Genomic DNA, 13,813 nt, shown 5'->3' on the forward strand with positions numbered 1-13,813 from the left:
GGCCGATGGAGCGGGGGAGGGTGCGGTGGGTCATCGGTGGTGGTGGAGCGGGGGAGAGGGTGCAGGGGGTGCTCGGCGACGAGGGGGACTGGATCTGGCGAGGTGGGATAGCGATCAAGATGGAGGGGGATCGAGATTGGGTGTGCATGAAATTTAAAAACATTCATGACTTCAAAAAGTGCCCATGAAATACAATCGAGAAAAATGAAGGCTACAATTTAAATACAATCGATCTTAGCTACCTATCTGTTCACAATCTTCTTGCCCTTATTTTTCGTAAATGGAGTTCTTCTCTTGAACATACGTCCTTTTGGTATGGTGGTCCTGCTTCTTCTTGTGGTGTATGCTGATACTTCATCGTCGTCGTCTTGGTCCATCTTCGGGTCCCCGTACTTGTCGAAGTCTTGATCATTGGCGACTCCATCCATTCTGATGATCTTCCTTTTGCCTCTCCTCACGACAACATGACTGGGCTTTGGCGGGTCGATAATGAAGAAGCATTGGTCCACTTGGGAAGCCAGTACCCATGGCTCATTTTTCGCGGTGACGTTTGCGCCCGCGGTCTTGGATTTGGCTTCGGGTATAACCATGGTGGTGAAATACCGGTCTTCTTTTATGACGCTCTTGGCCCATCTGACACGGAACATCGGGACCTTCTCTTCAGTGTAGCTCAGCTCCCAGATCACCTCGATCCTTCCGTAGTATCTTTCCTTGTCGTTACCGGTGTAGGATTCCATCGTTACCCCGGAGTTCTGATAACCATCGCTCTTCATGTCCTTTCCCTCGGTGTAGAATGTGTAGCCGTTGATATCGTACGCCTCATACGTCATCAGGTTGTGCTCGGCGCCCTGTGACAAGGCTAATATAAGTTGTTCTTCCACGGAAGAATCCTCATGTAAAGGGTACGACAGAAGCTTCTGCTTGAACCAACGCGTGAAACATGAGTTGTGCTCTTTGATTATATCTCCGTCCGTCCTCTGTTGGCCTTGGTCATTGTACGTCTTCTCAATAAAGGTTTTGTGCTCTACCACCCAAGGATCGACCACGTCTATGTGTTGTAGCGTGACTATGTTTGCTCTTTCAAAGTCGGCGAGTCGGCCCTTGAAGTCGACATGTATTTCGCGGCGACCCTCGCGGTGACCCCATCCAACGAGCCTGCCGAGGTGCCTATTGATGGGCAGACCAACGGGGTTCTCGATGCCTAGATAATTCATGCAGTAGGAGATGCACTCTTCGGTCAGAAAGCCCCTGGCTATGCTTCCCTCTGGGTGTGACATGTTTCGAATGTATCCTTTGATGACACCATTCATCCTTTCGAACGGCATCATGCTGTGCAAGAACGTGGGCCCGAGTTGGATGATATCCTCCACGATATGGACCAGCAGATGCACCATAACGTCAAAGAATGCGGGCGGGAAGTACATCTCAAGCTTGCATAGTATCACCACGATCTCTTCCTGTAGCCTTCTGAGTTGCCTCACGCTAACCGACTTTTGAGAGATGACGTCGAAAAAGTTGCATAGGCCAAATAGTGTTTCACGGACGTGCCCGTCCATGATCCCACGGATTGCAACTGGAAGTATCTGCGTCATCAGCACGTGACAGTCGCGAGACTTCATCCCGCTGAACTTTTGCTTCGCTGGGTCTAGGTATCTGCTTATCTTCCCCGCGTAACCGTAAGGAAGTTTTACTCCTACGAGGCAGGTGAAAAACTAATCGATCTCCTCCTGACTTAGAGTGAAGCACGTGGGAGGGTAGTCATTTTCGGTCTTCTTGGCCTTTTTTCCCTTGCGACGACTTTCCGTGTCCTGCTTCGCCTCATCATCATCATCATTAGCGCGGAGCTCCTCCCTGATGCCCATAGATTTCAAGTCTGCCCTTGCTTTCAGCCCATCTTTGGTCCTCTCTGGCATGTTGAGCAGGGTACCAAGCAGACTCTCGCACACATTCTTCGTGATATGCATGACATCAAGGCTGTGAGGCACACGGTGGATCTTCCAGTACGGCAAGTCCACAGAAACAGACCTCGTTTTACATACCTTCAGCAGCGGCTCTGGCGCCTTTCGCTTCTTTCCCGGCTCTGGCGCCTTTTGCTTCTTTCTCGGCAGTGGGCAATCTTTCCAATTTTTCAACAACTCGTCTATTTCCTTGCCGCGCCTCGTACGCGGGCGTCTTCGGGGTTCAGTTTCACCATCGAACAGATCCTCGCGTTTCCTCCACGGGTCATCATTGCGAAGCCACCTTCGATGTCCCATGAGCACGGTTTTTGAAGACCCGGGATCTCTATCTAGTTGGCGATACATTGTGTCATCCATGCACCTAACGCATCCAGAAAATCTGTGGACCACCTGCCCCGCGACATATCCATAATCGAGATAGTCGTTCACCATCGTGAGCAGTGCGGCTCTCATAGGGAAATATTATTTCTGTGCGGCGTCCCATGTATTGGCTGGCGTTTTCCACAGCATGTCTAGCTCCTCTTTCAGCAGCCCCAGATACAGATTGATGTCGTTCCCTAGTTGTTTCGGCCCTTCAATGTACTTCCTCTTCATGCACAACCAGGGGGGAAGGTTGTACATCCACACAAACACAGGCCAGGTGCTATGTGGGCTTCTCTGGCTGCCAAACGGATTGACTCCATCGGTGCTCGCGCCCAGCACGATGTTCCTTGGATCCTTCCCAAATTCTGGGTGTTCGAAGTTCAACGCTTGCCACTGGCTCCCATCCCTAGGGTGACTCAGCTTCTTGCCTTTTTTATTTATCTCCGGATCATTTGCGTCATCTTCTGGCTTCTTCTCTTCCCTATCCGCGTGCCAACACAGGAGCTTTGCTATCTTAGGGTCTGCGAAATACCGTTGCAGACGAGGAGTGATCGGAAAGTACCACACCACTTTTCGAGGAGCTTTCTTCCTCTTCTTGTATCGAGTGACACCGCACACCGGACATATGGTAGACTCCGCGTGCTCGTACCGATAAATGATGCGATTGTTCATGCACACATGGTATTTCACGTGCGGTAAATCCAGAGGACACACGATTTTCTTCGCCTCCTTGAAACTGTTCGGGCACTTGTTCCCCTTGGGAAGACGTTCGTGCCAGAATGTAATGTTCTCGTCGAAGCATGCGTCGGTCATTTTGTGTTTTACCTTCATCTCCAGAGCCATGAGCGTTACTTTCAGGCGGGTATCCTCGGTCCTGCATCCTTCATACAATGGTGTAACCGCGTCTATCTCCAGTCGATCCAGCTTGGCTTTCTCTCGGGCGGCAGCTCTTGCGTTATCCGTCTGCTTGAGAAGCAGCTCTTGAATATGAGGGTCATGCACCCAACCCATCGATGGTCCATCGTCATCTGCTCCGCCGGCATCTTCTTCTTCATGATCATGCCCTTCGTCTTCTCCCGCATCTTCCTCATCATCATGTCCTGCATCTTCTACATGATGACTGTGTACAGCATCACCGTCATGATCATGTCCTGGAGATTCTTCGTCTTCTCACCCGCCCGAGCCGCGGTGGTTGTCTTGCTGCCCTTCCTCATTTCTTGCCCGCCCCCCATGAACGACTTCATAGTCATATTCATCACCTTTCCACCGATAGCCATCCATGAAATCACGCAAGAGCAGGTGGTCCCGCACCTGCCCGGAATCCGGGTCCGCAATAACGCTCTTCAGCTTGCATCTTCGACATAGACATCTTATCTCTGTCTCGTTCTTTTGAAGCATCTCGTCCTTCGCGGAGCTCAAAAACCTATTCACGATGCCTCGTGCGGACCATGGTCGCCTGCGGGGTAGAGCAAAATGATATTTTAGAACCAAGAAAAAATTTGGCATGACTTTCCCTAAAAATAGGACCAAAAAGAATGCATAGTGCCAAAATTCTCGCCGAAACGGAAATGAATCAACATTCCGGCAAAACATTGGCAACTATCACATTTCAAATACCGGTACCTGCAAACACAAACATATATGCAACACCACAAACATATGCAACACCACGAACATACATAGATCTAGCTAGGCCACAAAAAGTGCATGTGCACGTTGTTGGAGGGAGAACAACATAAAGATAGCTTCCCCCCTTACTTACCTATCAACAAAAGGTAATTTAACCACTTAATTTGATGAATATATGGTGCAAATGAGGTGAGGAGGAGGAGGCAGCCAAAAAGCTTGGAGGAGGAGGTGGAGACAAAGAAGTGGGCAAAGTGAGTGGTTAGGTGTGGCTATCCAAAATATCTTGTTGGTCCCAGGTTACTAATGGTGCACCACCTGCAAATGCGCCATTAGTAACCCTGGTTACTAATGGCGCACCTGCTGGCGGTGCGCCATTAGTAGTTCTGCAAAAAATATCTATATACTAATGGCGCACCGTGGCATAGTGCGCCATTACTAGTTTAAACTAGTAATGGCGCACTATGCCACGATGCACCATTAGTAGTTTTGCAAAAAAAAGAATAAAAAACAACAACAGTAGTGGCACACTGTGCGGCCGGTGCGCCATTACTAGTTAGAAGTACTAATGGCACACTGTGCACTGGTGAGCTATTAGTATCTTTGGAAAAAAAATGTTACTAGTGGCGCAACACTTGTTTGGTGCAAAATTAGTGTCTTTCACACTAATGGCGCACCAGCACATGGTGCGCCACTGCTATATAGGAGTGGCGCACCACATGTCTGGTGCGCCATTAGTGTCCATTCCATCGATAGCCCTTTTCCTAGTAGTGTAAAGGATTGCCACGAACTGGTGCTAATGATCTCCGCCCCCTAGCCGTTGGGACCGGCACTAATGATCACATTAGTTCCGGTTTTGTTTCAAATCGGGACTAATGTGCTTCACATTAGGCCCTTTTTCTATTAGTGAACCTATTGAAATTGACCTTAGACCTTAGCGACACGAGAGGTTTTTTTTTCTGGGCGTGGAATGCGACATGTAAATCACCCCCTTGCATGCTATTCGATTTGGGACGCGCAACCCTGGATTAGCCGTTTTGCAATTCTGGGAGCTATCTAGCCGATTAATCACCCCCCCCCCCTTGCGGTCGGGCTGGTAGTGCACGTAATATGTGTGATGAAGTTATGCGCACACAATGTCAAGTAAGGCATCAACCAACATGTGCATAGGAATGAAGAAATTTTTGCAAGGTAGCATTTTCTCAAGATTTCAAAATTCCAGGCTCACTGGAGCCTGATCTCCAAAACTTTTCATTACCCTCTTCTGCATCATGGATGCATATAGTCCAGCAAATTACAAAATGTATAACAAAGTCGCCAAATAATGGCCTTACAAGAAAGTGGGAAAGACCAAAAACATAGAGGCACTCAAACGAAGGAAAGATGTAACTTGCCAACCAAGACTACAATATATACTAACAAGCCTATCATTGGCATGTCATCCAAATTGGGACATAAATCAATGTGAGATTTAAGACACCTGAATTCAGTGCTTCTCACCCGGACGTTGATGGCCCGTCTCGAAGTCAGCACGCTTCTGTGTTGTTGAGATGGAAACACACATCTAGACCGATCCGCATATTAGTTATTGTCCTTGAAGCCTGTAAGGAGGGGCTCTTTCTGCTCAACCCACTTGTTCAACCTTTTCTACGCCTCCTCTACCTGAAAAATGTAGAAAAATTAACTAATACAGTTAAGTAGTGTATTTCTTGAACACATATTTTTGATCAGTTTGCAGCAAACATATACTCTTAAAAAGGTTCTAAATCATGTGAATGGAGGAATGGTGATGAGCAAGCAACATGTCTGCATTGTAGCTTGGCTGGGGCCTCTGACTTTAGATGTTAGGCTTTGGTGCCAAGTCTATTTGGTATTTGGCTCAGATTTCGGCACCCCTTCATCAAGTGGATAGGAGTTGCGACAGATGTTGTCGAAATGATGGCTATAGAATTACTGATGTACTACTTTGTAAAGTCCTTGTGAACAATTAATAAAGTGACCGCATGCATCGACGAGATGCATAGGCCGGGGGTTATCCTCCTTTAAAAAAATGGCTACAACGAAAGCTATATCGTATCCGCGGTCATCAGGGTGTTAATTTAGCATTCATCATTAACACTTTTTTACAAAAGAATGGACATTAAATTAAAATTTCTGTTATATAGGTTTGATAACAAGGAATACCTCTTTCGTCCAGCCAGTTCTCATGGTGACCCACAATAGAATGGTTGTCTGCAAGGACGAACCCCCAATCAAGCCACTCCAAATACCCTGCAAGTAGGCATATAAATGCATCAACATACGTTTAAACACATAAGTGAAGACCTTGTCATCACAGAATATATATGGAAATTTCACAAAAAGTTCCATCACCTTCGCACCAAGATTGATGAAAACCCCGAGAACAACACCAAGTGGAAGGCCTGTGATGCAGTAAGAGCCGACATTCGCGTAAGCAACAAATTGTTGCCATCCACATACAACAACAACACCTGATGTTTCCATGCACGTTAGTAAGTTTTAATCCCCATGAATATGTGGTATCTCAAGAGAGAAAATATGCATCACAAAACATGGTAGACTTGTTTCCCTCAGTTGTACCTTCGCGTTTCCCCCCTAAGGGCCTACACGTTGTATAACCCCATTCTTTTCTTGTACTTTGATACTACAAAAACTATATACCTAAAATACGCGTGGTCTCAATATGAAAAGTGTTGCATCTCAAAACATGATAGGCATATTTCCATCATTTGTAGGTTCACTTTTTTTCCTAAGGGCTTACATCTTGTAGTATCAATTCTTTATTTTTTTCCTTCTCTTTTGCGAAATAGTACCACATTCTTTTCTTGTACTTTAATAATACAAAAACTAATAAAACCATGGTAGGGAAACCTACTATATTCCTAAAAAGGTATGATAGAACTATAACTGAATAGCATGGAACCCGGGAGAGAACTTTGCACTATAAATAATTTGGAGCTATTTCTAACACTTATGACGCAGTTGTCCCACAAATATGAAAGAGTCTACCGTCGTGTCAAATATAGGTGTAGGTCATCTCACAATACTCTGGTATGTTGGAATTTAGTAATTATTAAAAAATATTGAACTAAAAAGCTGAAAATTGCACAAGAATTATAATGTTACACAACACAGAAATGGGATCCTGTTGTTCTAATATTGCACCTGGCATCTACACTTTGTATAATTTTGTATTAACAGGCTAGTTAAGAATCAAGAAATCACATGTTCGTCATGTTAAAAGTGTCCAAAATTACCTGTCAGTATAGGTTGGATGCCACCGAGAACAAGCGTGATGGAGAGAACAGAGATCCGCCACCGCATTCGAAACTACTTCACCATCTGTGAACATGTAGCTGATGTGGTTGCGAAGGCAGAGGATCACAACAGTGAGGATAGTAGAGATTGTTGTAGAAATCCCGGTCACAACCCACATAGAGAAAAATGCACACTTGGGGTTATCGGCGGCAAACTCATTGCTCACTCTTACACTGAAGTGAAAAGGTATCTATTAGTTAGTGAGGACTTACTTACTAATGTTTATATATGCTTCAGTAAGAAATGCTAATATTTATCAAGGCCTTTCAGTATAGACTTGCGAACCTTGCCATTGTGTTGAACCCTACTGTGATCATAAACACCCAACCATAAATCGTCATACTGCACCGGCAAACACACACAGCATAGTTTAATCAACACGAACTATGAAGATTGATTACTAGGAACAACAATAAGACATTTTTTAATATCGAATGATACTCACCATATAGAGAGGGAATCCAGGGCAATATCAGGGTTGGGGAGCAATCCAGCAACGATCACCAGCACCTGAAAGTACCATGTCTCAAGGCACAACATCACGGCAGATGCGGCGGAGAGCTTGAAGAAACTCGGCAAACCGGAGAAGGCCTGCCAACTGAACCCGGTCCACGTGTGCCGGCATGTTGGGCTGATGACGATGTACACAAATTGTGCTGCGACCATGATCCACCAATTCACGCCCAGCACCAACGAGGCACCGAGCAGCCCAAGGTCAAACTTGTACATGAGCACCCAACTCAACAATACATGTAGAACGAGTGTTGCCGTCAATATGTAACCACTCGGTAGGATGATGCTCTGTGCCTGTAGGAACTTCTGAATCGCGAAGTTGACGACATACGCGAAGATCTGAGGAATCAGGCCGTACACGAAGATCGAAGCAGCACGGGCCATCTCTGGTGACTGTCCCATCAACAAGAGGAGTGGCTCCAAGAGGGCATACATCACAGTAAGTGGTATGCCGGTTAAGCACAAGAGAATGACAGAGTGTTGCAGGTAGATTCCGATAATGTCATACTTGTGTGCACCATAGACATGCCCGCACAGGGTCTCCACTACACTACCCAAGCCCAGTTGCGAAAACGTAATGTCTTAATTGTTAGGATTGTCACAGATTGCGTTCTAGCACTACTAGGGAAAACCTTATACATAGAAACTTACCAGTCACACGTGCTAAAAAGAAGCGCTACTACAATTTACCACTAGCACGTGTATCTAAACACGCTGCAGCTAAGTTCGTAGCAGTAGCGCGTCTAATGGTAGACGCACTACTACTACAATTCCCCTTACTGTTTTCGCCTGGCTACCAATAGTAGTAGCGTGCCTAAGGAAAGCGCGCTGCTGCTAAGATTGTTGTAGCAGCGTGCTTTACGCAGAAAGCGCTACTGCCAAGGAAAGGAAAAAATAAAATGAAAAACATATAGAAAAGTAAATGAAAATTAAAGAAATAGAAAAAGGGGAAGTAAAAAAATGTGAATGAAAATAAATGAAAAAGAAAAATAAAGGAGAAATGCGTAGCAGCAGCGGGCTTTCTGGATGAATGAAAAAAAGTTAGCAATAGCACTTGTTTCTATCTCGTGCTACATCTAACTTAGCTATAGCTAATGTAGTAGTAGCGCTTTCCCTGAAACGCGCTACTGCTACTTTTGACTTAACCACGCGTGGTTCTTCTTCCCCACGGCCACTTCCCCCCAATTCAACCCGAAGTCTTCTGTCGCCGCCGTCATCTCCCGGCCGACGCGCGCTCTCCCGTCGCCCTCCGCACGCCATCGACGCTGCCCCGACCCCGAACTCGATGCCGCCCACAACCCCGACCTCGACGCCCCCCTACATCGCCGCCCTCCGCCGTGCGCCCGCCACCCCGACCCCGACCCCGTCCCCGACGTCAATGTCGCGTGCCCCTATCCCTAACTCCGTCGGCGCCCGAGGTGAGCACGCCCTCCTCCTCCTCTTCCCCTACCTCTACCTAGCTAGGGTTCTTAGGGTTAAATTTTAGAGTTCATGTAATTAGTTAGGGTTCATCAAATTAGATGCTAATTAGGGCAGTAGTTGTTAAATAGAATTAGTTTTAGAGTTCATCAAATTAGTTAGGGTCAAATTTTAGAGTTCATAAAATTAGTTAGGGTTAAAATTTAGAGTTCATCAAATTATTTAGGGTTCATAAAATTTTAGAGTTCATCAAATTAGTTAGGGTTAAATTTTAGAATTCATCTAACTATTTTTTTACAGTTTTTTGTTAAGTGTTTAATCGAATTAGTAAGAAAATTAATAGAACTAGTTGAACTAGTTTATTTTTAGTAAGAACTAGTTGAATTAATAGAACTAGTTTATTTTTAGTAAGGAAATTAATATAACTAGTTGAATTAGTTTATTTCTTAGTAAGAACTAGTTTATTTTTATTTATAGTAAGTGCTTAGTTGAACTAGTTGAATTAATAAAACTATTTTATTTTTAGTACGAAAATTAATAGAACTAGTCTTTTTTAGTTAAAGCAATTATTCCCGCATCGACGTCGACGACGCCTATCCCGCATCCTCGTCATCGACTCGGCGGAGGAGGCCTGCTTGATCAGAGGGGCCATGTCCGGGACTGGGCTCCGCCAGGCTGGTACTGGGATGTGCTACCTTCTGGGAGGCGCAGCTTGGGGATGAGCCAGCCCGTCGTTGACCCGAACCTTCTTTGGTGGCGGTCGCTATCAGTGTCAAAACTGGCAGATCTCGGGTAGGGGGTCTCGAACTGTGCGTCTAAGGCTAATGGTAACAGGAGGCGGGGGACACAATGTTTACCCAGGTTCGGGCCCTCTCGATGGAGGTAATACCCTACTTCCTACTTGATTGATCTTGATGATATGAGTATTACAAGAGTTGTTCTACCACGAGATCGTAGAGGCTAAACCCTAGAAGCTAGCCTATGGTATGATTGTTGTTCTTGTCCTACAGACTAAACCCTCCGGTTTATATAGACACCGGAGGGGGCTAGGGTTACACAGAGTCAGTTACAGAGAAGGAGATTTACATATCAGAATTCCCAAGCTTGCCTTCCACGCAAAGGAGAGTCCCACCCGGACACGGGACGAAGTCTTCAATCTCGTATCTTCATAGCCCAATAGTCCGGCCAAAGTATATCGTCCGGCTCTCCGAGGACCTTCTAATCCAGGACTCCCTCAGTAGCCCCTGAACCAGGCTTCAATGATGATGAGTTCGGTGCGCAGATTGTCTTCGGCATTGCAAGGCGGGTTCCTTCTCCGAATACTCCATAGAAGATTTTGAACATAAGGATCATGTCCGGCTCTGCAAAACAAATTCCACATACCATCGTAGATTCCACAAATCTAATCTGCTGACAACTTTTCATGGTGTGACATCACGTTGTGGCCCGGTCATTGCATGAACCATTTTTTCCCAGCCTGCTACCGCATGTATTGCAAGGCGGTTTTATTGGCACGTCTTGTCGAAGCAGAGATCGTATTCCCTTATCACGGCATTCCCATCAATACGAGTGTGGGTAACCCCAACCTTGCTTGTTAGTATGACTCCTCGATTTTAGGCAAGTTTCAAACGACCACGCGGAGGACGCTTGGTATTCACCCTCTTTATAAAGGGGCCAAGACCTATCCTTTTCTTTCCACGCTCGATCCTTCCCTTCTCCTACCTTGAGTTCCAACACCCAAGGTTCGGGCTAAGAGCTTCGGACCTTCAACCATGTCCGGATCCAACCTTCAAGGCCGGTGGATGGCCTCCTCTGTCACAGAGGAGGACATCAAGAAGCTTAGGGAGGCTAGGTATGTGAGCGCCGAAATCCCCCACCGGCTACTTGCTCAGGGGCAGGTTATCCCCACTCCCGAACCCAACGAGCTCCTCTGAGGGCTAGGATTTAGTCTTGATCCCTTCGTAAGAGGGCTCATGTTCTATTACGGGCTAGATTTCCATGATCTAGCTCCAGATTCCATCCTTCACATCTCGTCGTTTATCGTCGTGTGTGAGGCTTGTTGGGTTTCGTAGTAATTTCAAAAAATTTCCTACGCACACACAGGATCATGTGATGCATAGCAACGAGAGGAGAGTGTTGTCTACGTACCCAACGCAGACCGACTGCGGAAGCGATGACACGACGTAGAGGAAGTAGTCGTACGTCTTCACGATCCAACCGATCAAGCACCGAAACTACGACACCTCCGAGTTCGAGCACACGTTCAGCTCGATGACGATCCCCGGACTCCGATCCAGCAAAGTGTCGGGGAAGAGTTTCGTCAGCACGACGGCGTGGTGACGATCTTGATGAATTACAGCAGCAGGGCTTCGCCTAAACTCCGCTACAGTATTATCGAGGAATATGGTGGCAGGGGGCACCGCACACGGCTAAGGAATCGATCACGTGGATCAACTTGTGTCAACTTGTGTGTTTAGAGGTGCCCCTGCCTCCGTATATAAAGGAGGAGAGGAGGGGAGGCTGGCCGGCCAAAGAGGGAGGCGCAGGAGAGTCCTACTCCCTCTGGGAGTAGGATTCCTCCCCCCAATCCTAGTCCAACTAGGATTCCTCGGAGGGGAAGGGAGAGAGGGGGGCCGGCCACCTTCTCCAAGTCCTAATAGGACTAGGGGAGGGGGAAGAGGCGCAGCCACCTTGGGCTGCCCCTTTCTCCTTTCCACTAAGGCCCATGAAGGCCCATATGGCTCCCGGGGGGTTCCGGTAACCTCCCGGTAACCCGGTAAAATCCCGATTTCACCCGGAACACTTCCGATGTCCAAACATAGGCTTCCAATATATCAATCTTTACGTCTCGACCATTTCGAGACTCCTCGTCATGTCCGTGATCACATCCGGGACTCCGAACAACCTTCGGTACATCAAAATGCATAAACTCATAATATAACTGTCATCGTAACCTTAAGCGTGCGGACCCTACGGGTTCGAGAACAATGTAGACATGACCGAGACATGTCTCTGGTCAATAACCAATAGCGGGACCTGGATGCCCATATTGGCTCCTACATATTCTACGAAGATCTTTATCGGTCAGACCGCATAACAACATACGTTGTTCCCTTTGTCATCGGTATGTTACTTGCCCAAGATTCGATCGTCGGTATCCAATACCTAGTTCAATCTCGTTAACGGCAAGTCTCTTTACTCGTTCCGTAATACATCATCTCACAACTAACATATTAGTTGTAATGCTTGCAAGGCTTATGTGATGTGTATTACCGAGAGGGCCCAGAGATACCTCTCCGACAATCGGAGTGACAAATCCTAATCTCGAAATACGCCAACCCAACATCGACCATTGGAGACACCTGTAGTACTCCTTTATAATCACCCATTTACGTTGTGACGTTTGGTAATACCCAAAGTGTTCCTCCGGCAAACGGGAGTTGCATAATCTCATAGTCATAGGAACATGTATAAGTCATGAAGAAAGCAATAGCAACATACTAAATGATCAGGTGCTAAGCTAATGGAATGGGTCATGTCAATCAGATCATTCTACTAATGATGTGACCTCGTTAATCAAATAACAACTCATTGTTCATGGTTAGGAAACATAACCATCTTTGATTAACGAGCTAGTCAAGTAGAGGCATACTAGTGACACTCTGTTTGTCTATGTATTCTCACATGTATTATGTTTCCGGTTAATACAATTCTAGCATGAATAATAAACATTTATCATGATATAAGGAAATAAATAATAACTTTATTATTGCCTCTAGGGCATATTTCCTTCAGTCTCCCACTTGCACTAGAGTCAATAATCTAGTTCACATCGCCATGTGATTTTAACAGCAATAGTTCACATCACCATGTGACCAACACCCAAAGGGTTTACTAGATTCAGTAATCTAGTTCACATCGCTATGTGATTAACACCCAAAGAGTACTAAGGTGTGATCATGTTTTGCTCGTGAGAGAAGCTTAGTCAACGGATCTGTCATATTCAGAGCCGTATGTATTTTGCAAATACCCTATGTCTACAATGCTCTGTGCGGAGCTACTCTAGCTAATTGCTCCCACTTTCAATATGTATCCAGATTGAGACTTAGAGTCATCTGGATCAGTGTAAAAGTTTGCACTGATGTAACTTTTACAACAAACTCTTTTATCACCTCCATAATCGAGAAACATCTCCTTAGTCCTTACTAAGGATATTCTTGACCAATGTCCAGTGATCTACTCCTAGATCACTATTGTACTCCCTTGCCAAATACAGAGCAAGGTATACAATAGGTCTGGTACATAGCATAGCATACTTTATAGAACCTATGACTGAGGCATAGGGAATGACTTTTCATTCTCTTTCTATTTTCTGCTGTGGTCGGGATTTGAGTCTTACTCAATTTCATATTTTTGCAACACAGGCAAGAACTCTTTCTTTGACTGTTCCATTTTGAACTATTTCAAAATCTTGCCAAGGTATGTACTCATTGAAAATCTTATCAAGCGTCTTGATCTATCTCAATAGATCTTGATGCTCAATATGTAAGCAGCTTCACCAAGGTCTTTCTTTGAAAAACTTTTATTCAAGTATC

At 45.7% G+C, this 13,813-nt stretch overlaps 1 pseudogene; it reads right to left on the reverse strand.

The window, feature by feature from the left end:
- Positions 1-5,528: 5,528 nt before the first annotated feature.
- On the reverse strand, positions 5,529-9,016 carry LOC119280192 (annotated as a pseudogene).
- Positions 9,017-13,813: the final 4,797 nt, after the last annotated feature.

The sequence above is a fragment of the Triticum dicoccoides genome, chromosome 3B (assembly GCF_002162155.2).
Source record: "Triticum dicoccoides isolate Atlit2015 ecotype Zavitan chromosome 3B, WEW_v2.0, whole genome shotgun sequence".
NCBI lineage: Eukaryota > Viridiplantae > Streptophyta > Magnoliopsida > Poales > Poaceae > Triticum > Triticum dicoccoides.